General features: G+C 42.8%; 1 protein-coding gene and 1 long non-coding RNA gene across 2 annotated transcripts in view; one reads left to right on the top strand and one right to left on the bottom strand.

Moving 5' to 3' along the window:
- Positions 1 to 9,653, bottom strand: part of LOC134804932 (uncharacterized) — a 297,802-nt gene extending 288,149 nt beyond the window's left edge. The window contains exon 1 of the long non-coding RNA XR_010146191.1: positions 9,562 to 9,653. This is a non-coding gene — a long non-coding RNA (uncharacterized LOC134804932). The remainder of the gene's footprint in view (positions 1 to 9,561) is intronic.
- LOC134804781 (potassium voltage-gated channel protein Shaker) overlaps positions 1 to 15,698 on the top strand; it is a 189,491-nt gene extending 173,793 nt beyond the window's left edge. The window contains exon 10 of the mRNA XM_063778017.1: positions 14,816 to 15,698. The gene's annotated coding sequence lies outside the window, so the exon portion shown is untranslated. The remainder of the gene's footprint in view (positions 1 to 14,815) is intronic.
- Positions 15,699 to 16,342: the final 644 nt, after the last annotated feature.

Here is a 16,342-nt window from a genome sequence, read left to right as displayed (position 1 = left end):
CATAGTATAAATATTCGTGTTTTAGTTTAGTTACTTTAAACCTATTTTTGTGTTATTCATACCCTGATATCAAATAACGTTTTATAAAAAAAACAATAATCAATTTTAAAGAAGAAATAAACGACTCCAATAGGGAAAGCCGGTGAAAGTTAATTGTAAATTGGTGCTCATCTAGATTTCATAAAATACCATCAAATAAATATGTAATAATTAATATGAAAACACAATCCATAGCGACTCTATTCGTTCTATATTCGTTCGCTATTCACACGCTATTCACTTTTGACGTAAGTCATTTGGGCATGTTACAATTAAAGTCATTGGAAAAAAAAGTTTTTACTGTATCGCAGTTCTGTTTGCAATTTTGATACTTAGTGCTTAAAACAGTATGTCGTTAGTGGTATGAATGTTTTTCTTTGAAGAACATTATAAGTAAGCGTTATTAGCATCAACCATCAGGAACATCGTAGAAATGTATTCTGCTGCCATACATTTTTGTTTAGCTCTAGACGTCCATTTATAAACTGTCATTGATTCTATGTAATGGCGCAGGATGTGTTGATTTGGTTTAATTACTCTTTTACTTATTTTTGTTACTAAGAAGTGTCCGTTGGAATCTAATATATGTATGAGATTGTAAGAAATATGATTAAATTTATCATATATATGTCGGCGGTCGATCGTAAGATCAGGCATATCGTGAAATTCCTAGGCATATCGTGAAACGTGAAAATCTTTGACTCGTTCCCTGAGTCGACGGAGCCCCGCGGGCTCCTATTTCTGGGCAGTTTGCCCTTCGGGCATCTGAAGCAACCTAACGAACCTATCCTACCTATGTATTGGTTTAATGTGACTATCGTCAAAACATTACACAGGAACATTACGATCTGCCTGATCTTACGATCGGCCTACGACATATATATGCTTATCGAATGGTAGGCTAAATTCGGCGTGATCCTTTGACAAATGTAGGCGCGAATAGAAGGATATCGTCTCATAGACCAAAGTATTTAACTATCTATCGGTGTATATACCTATGTACTTAGAAGTCTAAAATATCGTTTATAATAATAATAATAATAATCAACGCGCACATTGTCGCAAACAATATTCTGGCTTCCGCTCAAAATGGATGTAGGGTTGGGTCCCGTGGTACTAAAGAGCTCCTCCTCATAGACATGACCATCTGCCAACAAATCCGGCGGAACAAGGGGGCCCTCTCAGCCGCTTGGATTGACTACAAGAAGGCCTATGATTCGGTGCCTCATTCATGGTTGGGGAGGGTCTTAGAGTTGTATAAAGTTGATGCAGCTTTGAGAGCCTTCCTAAGCGCGTGTATGAGGCAGTGGACCACAGTCCTTCGTCAACCAGGAGGCGGGGATGACCCCCCTGACCCGCAGGATTTTATTAGGATTGAGCGAGGAATATTTCAGGGTGACAGTCTGAGTCCCCTATGGTTCTGCCTAGCTCTCAATCCCCTCAGTACCCTGCTGAAGGATTTGGGACTAGGTTGCCGGCTTCGGAGAGAGGGTGAAATCATTTCTCACCTTCTGTACATGGATGACCTCAAATTATTTGCACCAAATAGCCAAGACTTGTCGGAGCTACTGAAAACCACCGAAGGTTTCAGTAGCACCATCAACATGGAGTTTGGTGTCGATAAATGTGCGGTTATGCATGTACAGCGGGGGAGGGTTGTAAATTCAACAAATTTACAACTCTCTGAGACAATGTCTTTCAGATCTATCTCTGAATCAGAAACCTATAAATACCTTGGCATGTCACAGTCGTTGGGTATTGAGGACGAGGGTATTAGACGGTCGGTGAAGGAGCGCTTTTTCAGTCGGCTCACAAAAGTCCTTAACAGTCTTTTGTCAGGAGGCAACAAAGTGCGCGCCTTCAACGCCTGGGTAATGCCCCTACTCACATACTCCTTTGGCATACTAAGGTGGACTCAGACCGAGCTGGACGCCCTGGATCGGAGGGTCCGGTCACTGCTCACCACACATCGCATGCTACACCCACGCTCGTCAGTTATGAGATTGTACATCCCACGGAAGTGTGGAGGCCGAGGCTTCCTAAACGCCAAGGATCTCCACAACCGCGAGGTGTACAATCTCAGGAATTATTTCCTTAACAACGAGTGTGGGATGCATCGTGATGTGGTGGCAGTAGACAGGAACCTCACGCCGCTCTCCTTGGCAAACGAGAACTGGCGCAAACCTGTGGTACTAAGTACTGCGGATCGCAAGGCGGCATGGGAGAGTAAGGTGCTACACGGGCGGTTCTACAAGGCCCTCACGGGACCCGATGTGGACCTGCTCGCGTCGGTGAACTGGTTACGATTCGGGGACCTCTTCGGAGAAACCGAGGGTTTTGTCTGTGCAATTGCGGACGAAGTGATGATGACGAACAACTATCGGAACTATATCCTGAAGGACGGTACGGTCGACATTTGTCGGGCATGCCGCCGTCCCGGAGAGTCACTCAGGCATATCATTTCCGGTTGTTCTCATCTTGCTAACGGCGAGTACTTGCACAGACATAATCTCGTAGCCAGAATTATTCACCAGCAACTTGCTCTTCTATATGGCCTTGTGGACCGCGAAGTACCGTACTACAAGTACTTACCTGCGCCTGTTCTCGAGAATGGTCGTGCCACGCTCTATTGGGATCGATCTATCATCACAGACAGGACTATTGTAGCCAATAAGCCTGACATTGTGATAATAGATCGATCGCAACGTCGGGCCGTGCTCGTTGACATCACCATCCCCCATGATGAGAATCTCGTGAAGGCCGAGAAGGATAAGTCCAGTAAGTACCTAGACTTGGCTCACGAGATAACCGCCATGTGGGATGTTGATTCGACGATCATTGTCCCGATAGTCGTTTCAGTGAACGGTCTAATAGCGAAGAGTCTCGACCAACATCTTGAGAGACTCTCGCTAGGTGGTTGGATCAAGGGTCAGATGCAGAAGGCGGTGATCTTGGACACGGCGCGGATAGTCCGCCGGTTCCTCTCTCTGCAGCCCTGACCACCGGTAGCTTGGGCCTTGCCCCGCTGCTGGCGGCACCCTAGGTAAGGTTTTTTATAATGTGTTTATATGTATTTTTTATCGTTTTGTAAGTGTTTTTATATTTTACTTTTATACTCACATTGTAAAACCCTAACCTAAGACCCTAATTGAATAAAGAGAATAATAATAATAAAAAAAAAACCGCTCTGACAATGACAGACGTCTCGTAAATCTTATTTGCTATAATTATATTTTTATACGTTTTTATTGTTAAATCTATTGTGTATTTTGCCATCAAATGAACCCTTGACCTGGCTAAATATGTGGAAACGTAAAATATCGACTATAATACGTGTGACTCAAATTCCATACACACGCCACGGATACCTATGACCATGGACCTAGAATACTATATATAACTCTATGCCTATGACATTTGTTTGACAAAACGGTCAAGACAAGATTACGGCAAAACGATAAATAACGTGTCAAAAGAATGATTACGAGAAGTCAAAGACGAGCAGCGGAGTTGACCAACAACGCACGACCACCACCCCCGCCCGCTCCGCCCAGTTCCTAGTCCACAACGTCGTCAGGCGACGAGTTCGCAACGGCGCCTGACACAGACGGGTCCAGAGACGAGAGCGGGCCGCCGCCACCGCCGCCACGACCACCTGCGCGACGAGGGCGGCCACCGCTGCCGGCACGCTTGGGGCCTGCGGGACATCCTGCCCCGCCCACGGCTCCCGCTGCCGGTGGTATAGTGCGACGCATGAGATGGACTCGAAACATGAACGAGAATGTCATGCGCGCCTATTATGGGGCTACAGAGGGGGGAACACAGCTATCCGCCTATCGTTCGAGAATACTGCCTCTGTTTCAGGCTCTTGAACCTACCATCAACGTGTCGGAGCAGCGATTATCGGATCAGGTGCGCGTCATTCAGCGGCTAAAACGCTTGGATGACGCGACACTTGATCGGCTTCGCCAGGAGGCTCTCTCTGCTCGCGCGGACTCCACCTCGGTGCGAGATCTGCCCGCCACGTCGCCGGATCCGGTGCCCGCACCCGACCTGGCACCGGGGGCGCCGCGGGTTGATTTCTATACCGACGAGGGGGACTTCGCGAGTCAGAATGTGAATACAACTGCTAATGAGCAACTGAGGAGGACTTTGGAAGAGGCGATTACGCAGTATCGCGTCACAACCAACTCTAGGCCCCGATTACCACGTCTGCCTATGAATAGACGCAATCTAGCGCTAATGGGAGCCCTAAACGCTTTACTAGAACCACATTTGCGGACTAGTAAAGATTTAGATGATACGCACTCGATCATGTACTGCGGAGCCATCGCGGCGTGCCGTGTTGCTCGCGTCAAGTTCCCGGACACTGAACGTGCACCTAGGACCGTCGGAGGTGTCCCTGCATGGCAAGCGCGGATGGAGCGACGTATCGGCTCGTTTAGGACTCTCATCGCAAAACTAATCTGCTTCAGGGGGGGCAACAATCGCCCCCGAGTAATGCGCTTTGTGAACCAGGCGTTCGCGGGGACGGATATCAGGCCCCGTGACTACATGGCCAATGTCACAGAGCGCATCGACTTTCTAAAGCAGAAAGTCTATGCATGGGCAAACCGTATTCGCCGCTACAGAGAGCGTGTGGATCGATTTCAGCAGAATCGCCTTTTTCAAAGTGACCAAAGGAAGGTGTACCGAAAGTGGGAGGAAGCCAACCTTCGTGCGCCCGACACGCAGCCGCCGGATGCTACTGCCATGACCGACTTCTGGCGTAGCATCTGGTCGGTGCCTGTCGGACACACCGAGGGGGGTTGGATGAGTGTTGTCGAGCGTGAGTGCGAGTCCATCGAACCTATGGGGGCAGTCACCATCAGCCCCGATGACGTCAGTTGTGCCATCCGCACGGCCCAGAACTGGAAAAGTCCTGGGCCGGATGGATTGCACAACTTCTGGCTAAAGTGGTTCCGATGCTCTCACTCGCGCTTGGCAGTACAATTTCAACAAGCCCTCGAGCTTGGTTCTCTCCCACCTTCCTTAACAACTGGTGTCACCTTCCTGCTCTATAAGTCCGGTAGTACTAGGGCTTCCAAATACCGGACTTCTTTCAATACCGGTATTAATACAGAAACTGTCTTCATCAATACCGGGATCCCGGGATCCCGGTATTGACTATAAGTAGCTTAAAAAAATTGAGTTTTTTTTTAAAGGCTCACTTTTACACCAGATATGTATGTCCTTAGCTTAGGATATTAAACAATAATCGCCATCTGCAATAATTATGTCAACCCTCCAGGTTGGCAATCATTTTATCCGCCTTGTTGACTTCACAAGTCACATTTTTAGTTCAACCTAATAAGCAGCCAATAAATATTCTTTGGCACCTAAAATTCGTATGCCATTACAATTAATGTCTTTCTATTTTTTGATAAAATTTTAAGAACTATTTATATTTAATTATTATAAAATTATAGAAAAAAAAAACACTTTTTTCGTATCTAGTTTGCAGTGAAGAATCTTACAATTACATGTACGAAATCTAAATATTTGGGTTCGTCTTTGACGTCTCGAGAAACGTGTCCAGGGTTTTCATTTTAAACTAATTAACACAAAAGTTATGGCCAGAAAACCAGTTTAAAGCCTAAAATTGTTCAACTTTGATGCCAAATATCTCGAAGGCAATGAACTTTGAAGTAAATATAGGATACTAAACTGCAAAACGTAATTCAAGACCAAAAAAAGGTAAGACAATGTTGCCACTGTAATAATTTGTTTGTAAAATATTAAATTCCTTTTGATAAATAATCACGCTAAGATAATTTATTTATTAGTAATTTTACTCCTGCGAGTTAAAAAAGTACTTTTATATACTTATTTTTGCATTAATACAAGACGCGCTAGTAAAAAGTGGCAACATTTTCTTACTTTTTTTGGTCTTGAATTACGTTTTGCAGTATATATTGCTTCAAGCTGTTGTTGTTAATATAATAAGCTACAAAAAACATTAGAAAACTAAGGGATTCAGATCGAAGGTCATTCGCGTGGGGTGGCCCCTTAATATATCCAGAACATCAGAATTCATCACCAAATATTTATCTACCGCATATGCACAGATCTTGTTTCAATTAAATGATCTTCTTTAATTAAATTGGCAAGTTATCTTTTGATACAGCCGAATTTGACCATTTTAATAGATTTTAAACGTTATAATAGGCACATTTTCCTTGTTTTTGAAAATACCGGGATCCCGGTATTTCATAAAAAAATACCGGTATTGAAAAATCTGTTTAAACAGACGGGATCCCGGTATTTCGGGATCCCGGGATCCCGGTATTGGAAGCCCTAGGTAGTACCACGGAAGCGAAGAACTACAGACCCATCACATGCTTGCCTACACTCTACAAGCTCCTTACATCCATTTTGAGAGCAAAAATCAACGCGCACATTGTCGCAAACAATATTCTGGCTTCCGCTCAAAATGGATGTAGGGTTGGGTCCTGTGGTACTAAAGAGCTCCTCCTCATAGACATGACCATTTGCCAACAAATCCGGCGGAACAAGCGTGCCCTCTCAGCCGCTTGGATTGACTACAAGAAGGCCTATGATTCGGTGCCTCATTCATGGTTGGGGAGGGTCTTAGAGTTGTATAAAGTTGATGCAGCTTTGAGAGCCTTCCTAAGCGCGTGTATGAGACAGTGGACCACAGTCCTTCGTCAACCAGGAGGCGGGGGTGACCGCTCTGGCCCGCAGGATTTTATAAGGATTGAGCGAGGAATCTTTCAGGGCGACAGTCTGAGTCCCCTGTGGTTCTGCCTAGCTTTGAATCCCCTCAGCACCCTGCTGAAGGATTTGGGACTAGGTTGCCGGCTTCGGAGAGAGGGTGAAGTCATTTCTCACCTTCTGTACATGGATGACCTCAAATTATTTGCACCAAATAGCCAAGACTTGTTGGAGCTACTGAAAACCACCGAAGTCTTCAGTAGTGCCATCCACATGGAGTTTGGTGTCGATAAATGTGCGGTTATGCATGTACAGCGGGGGAGGGTTGTAAATTCAACAAATTTACAACTTTCTGAGACAATGTCTTTCAGATCTATCTCTGAATCAGAAACCTATAAATACCTTGGTATGTCACAGTCGTTGGGTATTGAGGACGAGGGTATTAGACGGTCGGTGAAGGAGCGCTTTTTCAGTCGGCTCACAAAAGTCCTTAACAGTCTTTTGTCAGGAGGCAACAAAGTGCGCGCCTTCAACGCCTGGGTAATGCCCCTACTCACATACTCCTTTGGCATACTAAGGTGGACTCAGACCGAGCTGGACGCCCTGGATCGGAGGGTCCGATCACTGCTCACCGCACATCGCATGCTACACCCACGCTCGTCAGTTATGAGATTGTACATCCCACGGAAGTGTGGAGGCCGAGGCTTCCTAAACGCCAAGGATCTCCACAACCACGAGGTGTACAATCTCAGGAACTATTTCCTTAACAACGAGTGTGGGATGCATCGTGATGTGGTGGCAGTAGATAGGAACCTCACGCCGCTTTCCTTGGCAAACGAGAACTGGCGCAAACCTGTGGTACTAAGTACTGCGGATCGCAGGGCGGCATGGGAGAGTAAGGTGCTACACGGGCGGTTCTACAAGGCCCTCACGGGACCCGATGTGGACCTGCTCGCGTCGGTGAACTGGTTACGATTCGGGGACCTCTTCGGAGAAACCGAGGGTTCTGCCTGTGCAATTGCGGACGAAGTGATGATGACGAACAACTATCGGAAATATATCCTGAAGGACGGTACGGTCGACATCTGTCGGGCATGCCGCCGTCCCGGAGAGTCACTCAGGCATATCATTTCCGGTTGCTCTCATCTTGCTAACGGCGAGTACTTGCACAGACATAATCTCGTAGCCAGGATTATTCACCAGCAACTTGCTCTTCTATATGACCTTGTGGACCGCGAAGTACCGTACTACAAGTACTTACCTGCGCCTGTACTCGAGAATGGTCGTGCCACGCTCTATTGGGATCGATCTATCATCACTGACAGGACTATTGTAGCCAATAAGCCTGATATTGTGATAATAGATCGATCGCAACGTCGGGCCGTGCTCGTTGACATCACCATCCCCCATGATGAGAATCTCGTGAAGGCCGAGAAGGATAAGTCCAGTAAGTACCTAGACTTGGCTCACGAGATAACCGCCATGTGGGATGTTGATTCGACGATCATTGTCCCGATAGTCGTTTCAGTAAACGGTCTAATAGCGAAGAGTCTCGACCAACACCTTGAGAGACTCTCGCTAGGTGGTTGGATCAAGGGTCAGATGCAGAAGGCGGTGATCTTGGACACGGCGCGGATAGTCCGCCGGTTCCTCTCTCTGCAGCCCTGACCACCGGTAGCTTGGGCCTTGCCCCGCTGCTGGCGGCACCCTAGGTTAGGTTTTTTATAATGTGTTTATATTAATTTTTATGGTTTTGTAAGTGTTTTTATATTTTACTTTTATATTCATATTATAAAATAACCTAACTTAAGATGAGAAATGAATAAAGAGAATAATAATAATAATGAGTTGGTGGCAAATAAGCATACCTCCTGATGGTAAGCTTTCGCCGTAGCCTATGGACGCCCGCAACCCCAGGGTTGTAATCGCGTTACCGACATACCTTTCTTGAAGAACCCCACACCCACACTGATGGAGCTCCAGGAGAAAACCTCGGCAGGGAGCGTCCGCGGGAGGGGCCTCACACTGCGCGATAATGTGAGGATGAACACCCTACCGACGGCGAGCGGTACGGTGATAGAAAGCGGCCGTTGGCATCATGTCAAACAATTATTCAAAGCACAGCCCATCATTGTACAAGCGGTAGAACACACATATGGAGATACGATATATTTATACTAGGTACATGAATAAAATGTAATTCCATATCAATAAGGTTGTAATTTGCATTTAGTGACCGTAAATCCCAAGTAAATCTATTTTCATCATATTTTAATATTTTACCAAAAATAATCTTCTCTCTTTTCTTGTGTTATTTTCTTATTATCAATATAATCAACAATAAAAACTGGCTACGTAGTCTTAAGTTTATTACAACAATATATGTAATTATTTTATTATTTGCCATTAGTAACAACGCCATCTATTTCTTTTCTGTCCGAATTTAAGTTCCTGGCGGACCGCGTTACGCGTTATGGTAGTTAACTGTTTTGAAGTTAGATGGAGTTCAAGTGCACCGCGAAGCGCTTCCATGTGTGCGTGCTAGCGGGGGGGGGACGAAGCTAGCGGGTGTGGCTTACGAAACGCTATTCGCGGCCTTGGTAGGGCCGTGGCGGATTTGCCCTAAGGCCAAGTAGACCCGGGCCTAGGACGGCAAGATATTAGGGACGGCAAATTGTGAAAAACATTCGCTGATGATAACAAGAAACAACTCAAAATGTAGTCAATATGATGGGTGCTGAGAAAGGGGCGGCTATAGGGCCTAGTTTATAGGGCGGCAAAGACTGCAAATCCGCCACTGCTAATAACTCCCGTTTAGCTTATTGTGACGGAAGGGTAACTACGGAACCCTACTCTGAGCATGGCCCGACATGCTCTTCGACAGTTTTTATTTTTAATCATTCTATACTAAATATTACTGTTATTTTGAAGCAATAAGTGAATATTATTTAAATGTTGTACTTTATTTATAATTGTTTTTTCTATGTACAGTCTCCACACGGGACTGTCATGCCATTTAGGGTTATACAACCTGGTTGTACAAGTATTGAACAACCAATTTAGCAAGAAGCCTAAATGGCGCAACAATCGCGGAGCGTGATGATCAACACGAATGTTTGGGCAAATAGTTAGGTACATCAAAATGAACAGGAATCCCGAACATTACAAAGCGGTTACCTTCATTCGTGATTGATAGATATAATTAGTTAATAAATTAAAAGTATTAAAAATAACCGTAACAAAACATACCTACCTACGATGTTTCACTAAAAGATCACCCAAAAAGATCCATTCATTAAATAAAATTAACAAAAAAACTTTTTACAAAAAAAATTAAACCGACTTCAAAAAGGATGAAATAAAATATTATCCTTTTTTATGTCTATGCGCTACCAACTGATATGTTTGAAGTCGGTGCCAAGCCAAATTTTGAAGCATACCATGACTTTGGTGCGATTCGATAAGGATTTACCTACGTTGGATTGCCTTACACGACGACAATGAACGTACTTTCTGTAGGTACAGTCGACGTTAAAAATATGTTTACACTTTTCGCCTTATTACAAAGGAGTAAGGTGCAAAAGTGTAAACATATCATTGACGTCGACTGGACCTAAGAACACACCTCAGAACACACGATCAAACCTTCTTGGCGCAGTCCGTACCATGTTTGTCGGCACATTAGTGTAAATATAAATGCATTTTTTTGCCGTCGTATTTTTTAAAGAGCATTTCTTACTAATGCTCGAACAGTCTATAGCACGCAAGTGTGGGATTGGGACTGAGTTATTTCCCGTCCCTTATCCAGAGGATTACATTTCAAAATGTAAAACAATTCAAGGAATTTACCTTCTTGCCAAATTTCACCTAAAGCGGTTCAGTTGTTTAGCCATGAAAAGGCGACAAAGAGGCAGACAGAATTCTTTACACATTTATAATAGTTATTAGTACAGTTCTAATGGGATTTATAGCCATAAAGCTGATTATTTTTGACTGGTATTGTTACTACTTGGCTTGGCACCGACTTCAAACATATCAGTTGGTAACGCATAGACATAAAAAAGGATAATTTTTTATTTCATCCTTTTTGAAGTCGGTTTTTTTTTGTAAAAAGTTTTTATTTTACCATTTTTAGTTTTAACGCATTGTTAAGAGCGCGACGCATGAATGAAAAACAAGATCATGTTTAACACTAAATTTGTGTACCTATTACTTTAGGAAATATGTAATCAGGAATTCTCGAATTTCTCGAGTCCGTCTGGGAAATTATAATTCCTGTCAACTAAATCCATCCGCCCGCCCCGCCACGGACCCAATCCCTCAGCCCCCCGATCACTGAACCTCACAGCACATCAACCCCTGATCCAGGAACCCCTCGATCCTGAACCAGCAACACTTCAACCGCCATTCCCCGACCCCTTAATCCCTGACCCCTTAACTCCTAACCCTAACCCCCGATCAGTAGCCTTACCAGCTTACCACGAGTTTGACATTGATATATTCGCTAGCATGTGTGTAACTTACTTCCTATGCATCTCGCTCGTACTAACCTTAGTGTGAGCGAGATGCATAAAAAGTTTCATTTAGATGCATAAGACGTTAGCGAATATGTCAATGTCAAACTCGTGGTAAGGCTACAGTTGCAGTACATCAAATTGGTGGTTTTTGGAAGCAAATGCTCGAGTTACTTTAGAAAACCCCGAAATCACTTAACACGTGCCTTTAAAAATTTAGGAGTTCCCTCAATTCCTCATGGATTCCATCATCAGACCAGAACCAAAAATAATACGGAAACACCTTGGAGGTAACTTCTGCCAAACAAAAAAAGAATTACTCAAATCGGATCACAGGTGCCGGAGTAATCGCTGAACATACTTACATTTAAAGAAATCATCATCATTATCATCAAAATAATCATCATCATCAGGTCTACTTCATTAAATTGGTGGTTTTCGGGAGAAAATGCTCGAGTTGCTTAAGAAAACGCCCAAAACACCATGCATGTGCCTTTAAAAATTGAGGAGTTCCCTCAGTTCCTCATAGATCCCATCATCAGAACAAGAACCAAATTAAAATGGGACCAACTCGGAGGTAGCTCCTTTCAAACAAAAAAGAATTACTCAAATCGGACTACGGATGTAGGAGTAATCGGTGAACGTACATAGAAAAAAAAATAGCCACAACCGAATACAGAACCTCCTCCTTCTATGAAATTAAAGTCGGTTAAAAAGCATGTAAAATTAATCAAAGCATCCGAAATAACAAAAAGCACAGCCAAGACATTGAACTAGAATAGAGAATTATACAATCTGGGCATAGTCGACCTAATGGAACCCGGGGAGGGTGCTGTGCTGATGGTAAAAAGGGCATTATGGTCAGGCAATCAAGTAGTGTCATTAGGTCCAGACAAGGGGCGTCTGATATCTTGGACTGAATAGATTTTTTTAATGACATTTAAGTAAGTAGTCCTATTGTCTTCAGTCATCACTGCAAGATCCTGGATAAAAACGGTCAGTTGCGAATAGGACTCACGCGTCTGTTGTTATGCAGCAAAAGTTTCTTTATTATTATCAGCTCTCTTCTCTCTCTCTCTAGTCGTTTTCTTCATTGCTGAAGGTCGTGTCCGTCTTGAAATTTTCCGATGACCTCTGTCACCAATCGCTTCCATCCCACCCTGCTCTCGGCCTTCTTCATGGTGGTTGCTTTTGTGAGGCCTGTAAGGGTAGAGACCTGATCCGACCACCGAGCAGGAGATCTGCCACGTCGCCGCCCTCTTCATAGCTCAGTAATACGAAAGTGAGCTATGGAGTCGATCTGCGTCTAAGTAATTTTTACTTACGGTGCGATTCGGGAAATGAATTAGATATTCACCAGATATGAAATAGTAAAGATATGTGACGTTCCACAGCAAAAGGTACCATTGCCCCAGCTGAATATTGGAGCGGCGTTAATAATAGCGTAAGCGCGGCAACCGCCATAAGGTACCTTTTGCCGTGGAACTTCACACATCTTTACTATTTCATATCTAGTGAATCTCTAATTCATTTCCCGAATCGCGCCGTTAGGTAAGTAGGTACGTCTAAGTTAAAAGAAAATTGTCTTTATTATAATAATTAGACACCACTGATTGGAAGTGTCCCATTGTAGCTGGTTTGTTAGTGCACGACACCTTGCACTTTGAGACTATGCGCTGAAACTTGCCACCGTTGATTCTTAGCTGGTCTTGAGCAGATACAGACCGGGAGCCGTCGAGAGCCACCTCTTATTTAGTGGGGGGGAGGGGGAAAGTTCGACGCTGCCGCGCTTCACTTGCAGCAACATTTCTCTAAAACTATAGCTATTAGGGCATGCAATATATCATTTTTGGATAAATTGAGGATGAGGAATCTATTTTTAGAACAAAAACAATGCACTTTCTAACAAAAAAAAGAATAAAGGAGAAAAGACTAAAAAACATATTTTTGATTTTTTTATAATCACCAATTTTTTTTTAAAGTGTAGCAGGAATCTGAAATACAAAAAATAAAAATTACAGTCGTAAAGCTACACTTATTACGTTTAAGAAAATATATAGTTTATTATGCAAATCTGTTTGTAAATGGGAGATAAAAAATAATATTAAGCGTGGGTCAGAAAGATCTCAATGCAAAATATTATTAAGGTGGGAAAGTTACTTACAATTTGTTCTAATATAAAAATATAGAAGGGAGAAAATAAATTCTAAGGTCCCCTTTTTTAGTCATTCGTAAATAACTCGTAAACGATGGCCAATAGCAAAAATGTTTTATTACATGAATCATTTACATAAAATTTCCTACAAAAAAGGTTATTCAAACTTTTTCGCTAGGATCAATATTTAAAAAGGGGACCTTAGAATGTATTTTCTCTCTTTAATATCGTTTTTAATATTGATTGAATTTATCGCAGACCAAGACATAGAGAAATAAGTAAGCATAGAGTGCTCACTCCATACATCAGTTTTCTTACCAAGACGCTTATTATTGTCGTAGTCGACATCTAGCGTCAAGCAGCGGATTTATCAGTACAGCTACTTACACCGAGGGGAGAAGGGGGTTAAAAAAATTTAAAAATGGGTCACGTAGTATGTTTATTTTCTCTTACGAGCTGGTGTAGAGAAAAAAATTACCTACCTAACGCAGGCGACGCAGCGCCATCCCGGGTACAAGCCCCGATGCAAATTAGTTCGTCTAGTTCCACACAACAATTTTGTATATTCTAATAAATTTTACACATGAACATAAAATGACCCCAGTAATGGAAACCATAATAGTAATGTTTAATCTAGATTATTTTGATCGTATAGTAAAATTGCATGAGACTTATTGCTGAAAAAATTTACTATTCAAAAACGTTGTCCAAATCATATTGTCCTCTCCTACAGCACTGCTGCTCGAAACAAAATTGTCAGTACATTGGCAGAGCCGTGTTGCTTTCCCTAGTAATAGCCCTTTACACATCTGTTATATTCCTACCCGTCAAATAAAAAATAAAACATCGTTATTTTTATTTTTAGTACAAACGGTATTTCTTGTATTTGGATTTAGTTATTGTAGAATATTACCATATAAAATTAAACTACATTAGTATAAGCATTAAATATTGGTTATTTTTAAACTAAAACATTATTTTTGTACAAAGACGAGAACCTCAGAAAATGGTCTGACTATACGAAAACATATGCATCGGGGCACGGTATAAATAGTAGGTATAAAATAAATTAATTAGCTGCGGCGCGGACCTCTATTTTAGGGTAGGCACTTAGTGCAAAATGGACGGTTTCACGGCAATTGCCTGGTCAGATTGGTGTAGCCCATGAAATGCATTGCTATGGTACAGTCACCATCAGACATATCGGAGCGGCCAAGCGGGCCAAGCTACTCACAAATATTTGAACACGCCTCTATAGTCAAGGCGCTGGAGTGAGTGTTTTTTTTTCAGCACCCCGCGGCCATCCGATATGTCTAATGGCGGTTGTACTTATTTATGTCGTCGTATTAGTATGTCGATAATAGTTGATTTCATATTAATTTTGTGGTTTCAGATAAGGCGAGCCAGCGCGACGAGGGCGGCGGCGCCGGCTGCGAGCACGCGCGTGCGCGCGCAGTGTGGCGCGGCCGGTTGCCCGCGCGCTCCCCGCCGCCCTGCCACGTGTGAGCGTTGCTCGCACACGCCGACCCCTCGTGACCCTCATGTCTCCCGGACACATCACCCGACACCAGTGTTGAACGTGAACTATTAGGTGCTTCACTTTTATCTCAAGCGAACCATTAGGTAGTAATATAGCGCCGAAATGTTTGAAAGTAAGCTTGTAGCTTGCTGAAAAATGATTACATATTAAGCTGCCATGACTGGCTATGTGCTACATTTTAGTCAGGGTTAGCGGGAAGCGCGTTTTGCTCGTCAGCCCTGATTGTAAATACGAACAACTTCTATGACACCTAGAATGGTTCTTCGTGAATATATCAATAGGCCTATAGAAGTATTCGTTCTGTACATGAACCTAAAGTATCGCTTTCTGCTTATCCATATAGTTAATTTGTAAATAGTATAAGATGGTAGCGGCTCGCGCGCCATCCTCCTGAATATGGACAACCGAAAGTGATGCCATGGAGAGAATCATTCTGTGGAACATCTCTCCTCTTAGAGGTCTAAATTTGTACTTTATATGACTCAGTTTAAGGCAAGACACATTGATTTGTTTGATAAAATCAGTGCTAGCTTCCGTGACAATTCAATAGTTGACTGTGATGGCCTAACCCGAATATTGGCCCTGGTAACCACTGGAGATAACTTCAACCTAAAAAGTGATCATTTCTATCTCCGGACGTAGTTGGCTATCGGCGTTTTTATAATAATTTAAACAACAAAATTATATGACTAGGTATAATGTAGGTACGGTCAAGAAAATGAATAGTAGGTACCTTATCGTGTTTTGTCACTACTTACAATAACAATAAGGCGCAATACCAAGCTTGGTTCATAACACTGAATTATTCTAATTTCCTTTCAATATATAAATAAATTTCGACTTTTTTATGAGATGATCAATTTTCTCATGCCCCAATATTTCATCTACCTACAGACTATTGTAATAGTTCTCTGCTACAGTAAAAATGTTAGTATTTAGGTTTGTTTTGTTTTTGAGCAAATAGAAATAATCGATTAATCAAGAATCAATGTAGTCCGAGTCTTATTAGTACGGAAATAATGATAACAAACAATTAACTAGTACGGAAAATTACTTTTACAGTACATATGGTCCTACTTTCCCGCACTAGTACGGGATGTACGATACACGTGCGAATAGGTAATTCGCAACTCGTGTCGATTTAAAACACTCCCTACGATCGTGTTTTAATTTATCGCCTCTCGTTTCGACTTTCCTCTTTTCCGCACTTGTATCGTAAATAACTATTTCAACACACTTGCTCGTAACGTGGAAGTTATTGAACCGCTTTTAGGACCATAATCCTAGGATATTAAACACGCGTGCTCTACACCTTATACTTAAAACAAAGTCGGGGTCTGTCTATTTGTATGTTCGCGATAAAACTCTAAAACTACTGAA

This window comes from Cydia splendana, chromosome Z (genome assembly GCF_910591565.1).
Source record: "Cydia splendana chromosome Z, ilCydSple1.2, whole genome shotgun sequence".
In the NCBI taxonomy this organism is placed as follows: domain Eukaryota; kingdom Metazoa; phylum Arthropoda; class Insecta; order Lepidoptera; family Tortricidae; genus Cydia; species Cydia splendana.
The sequence above is the reverse complement of the archived record's forward strand: the minus strand, read 5'-3'. Positions and strand labels throughout refer to the sequence as shown.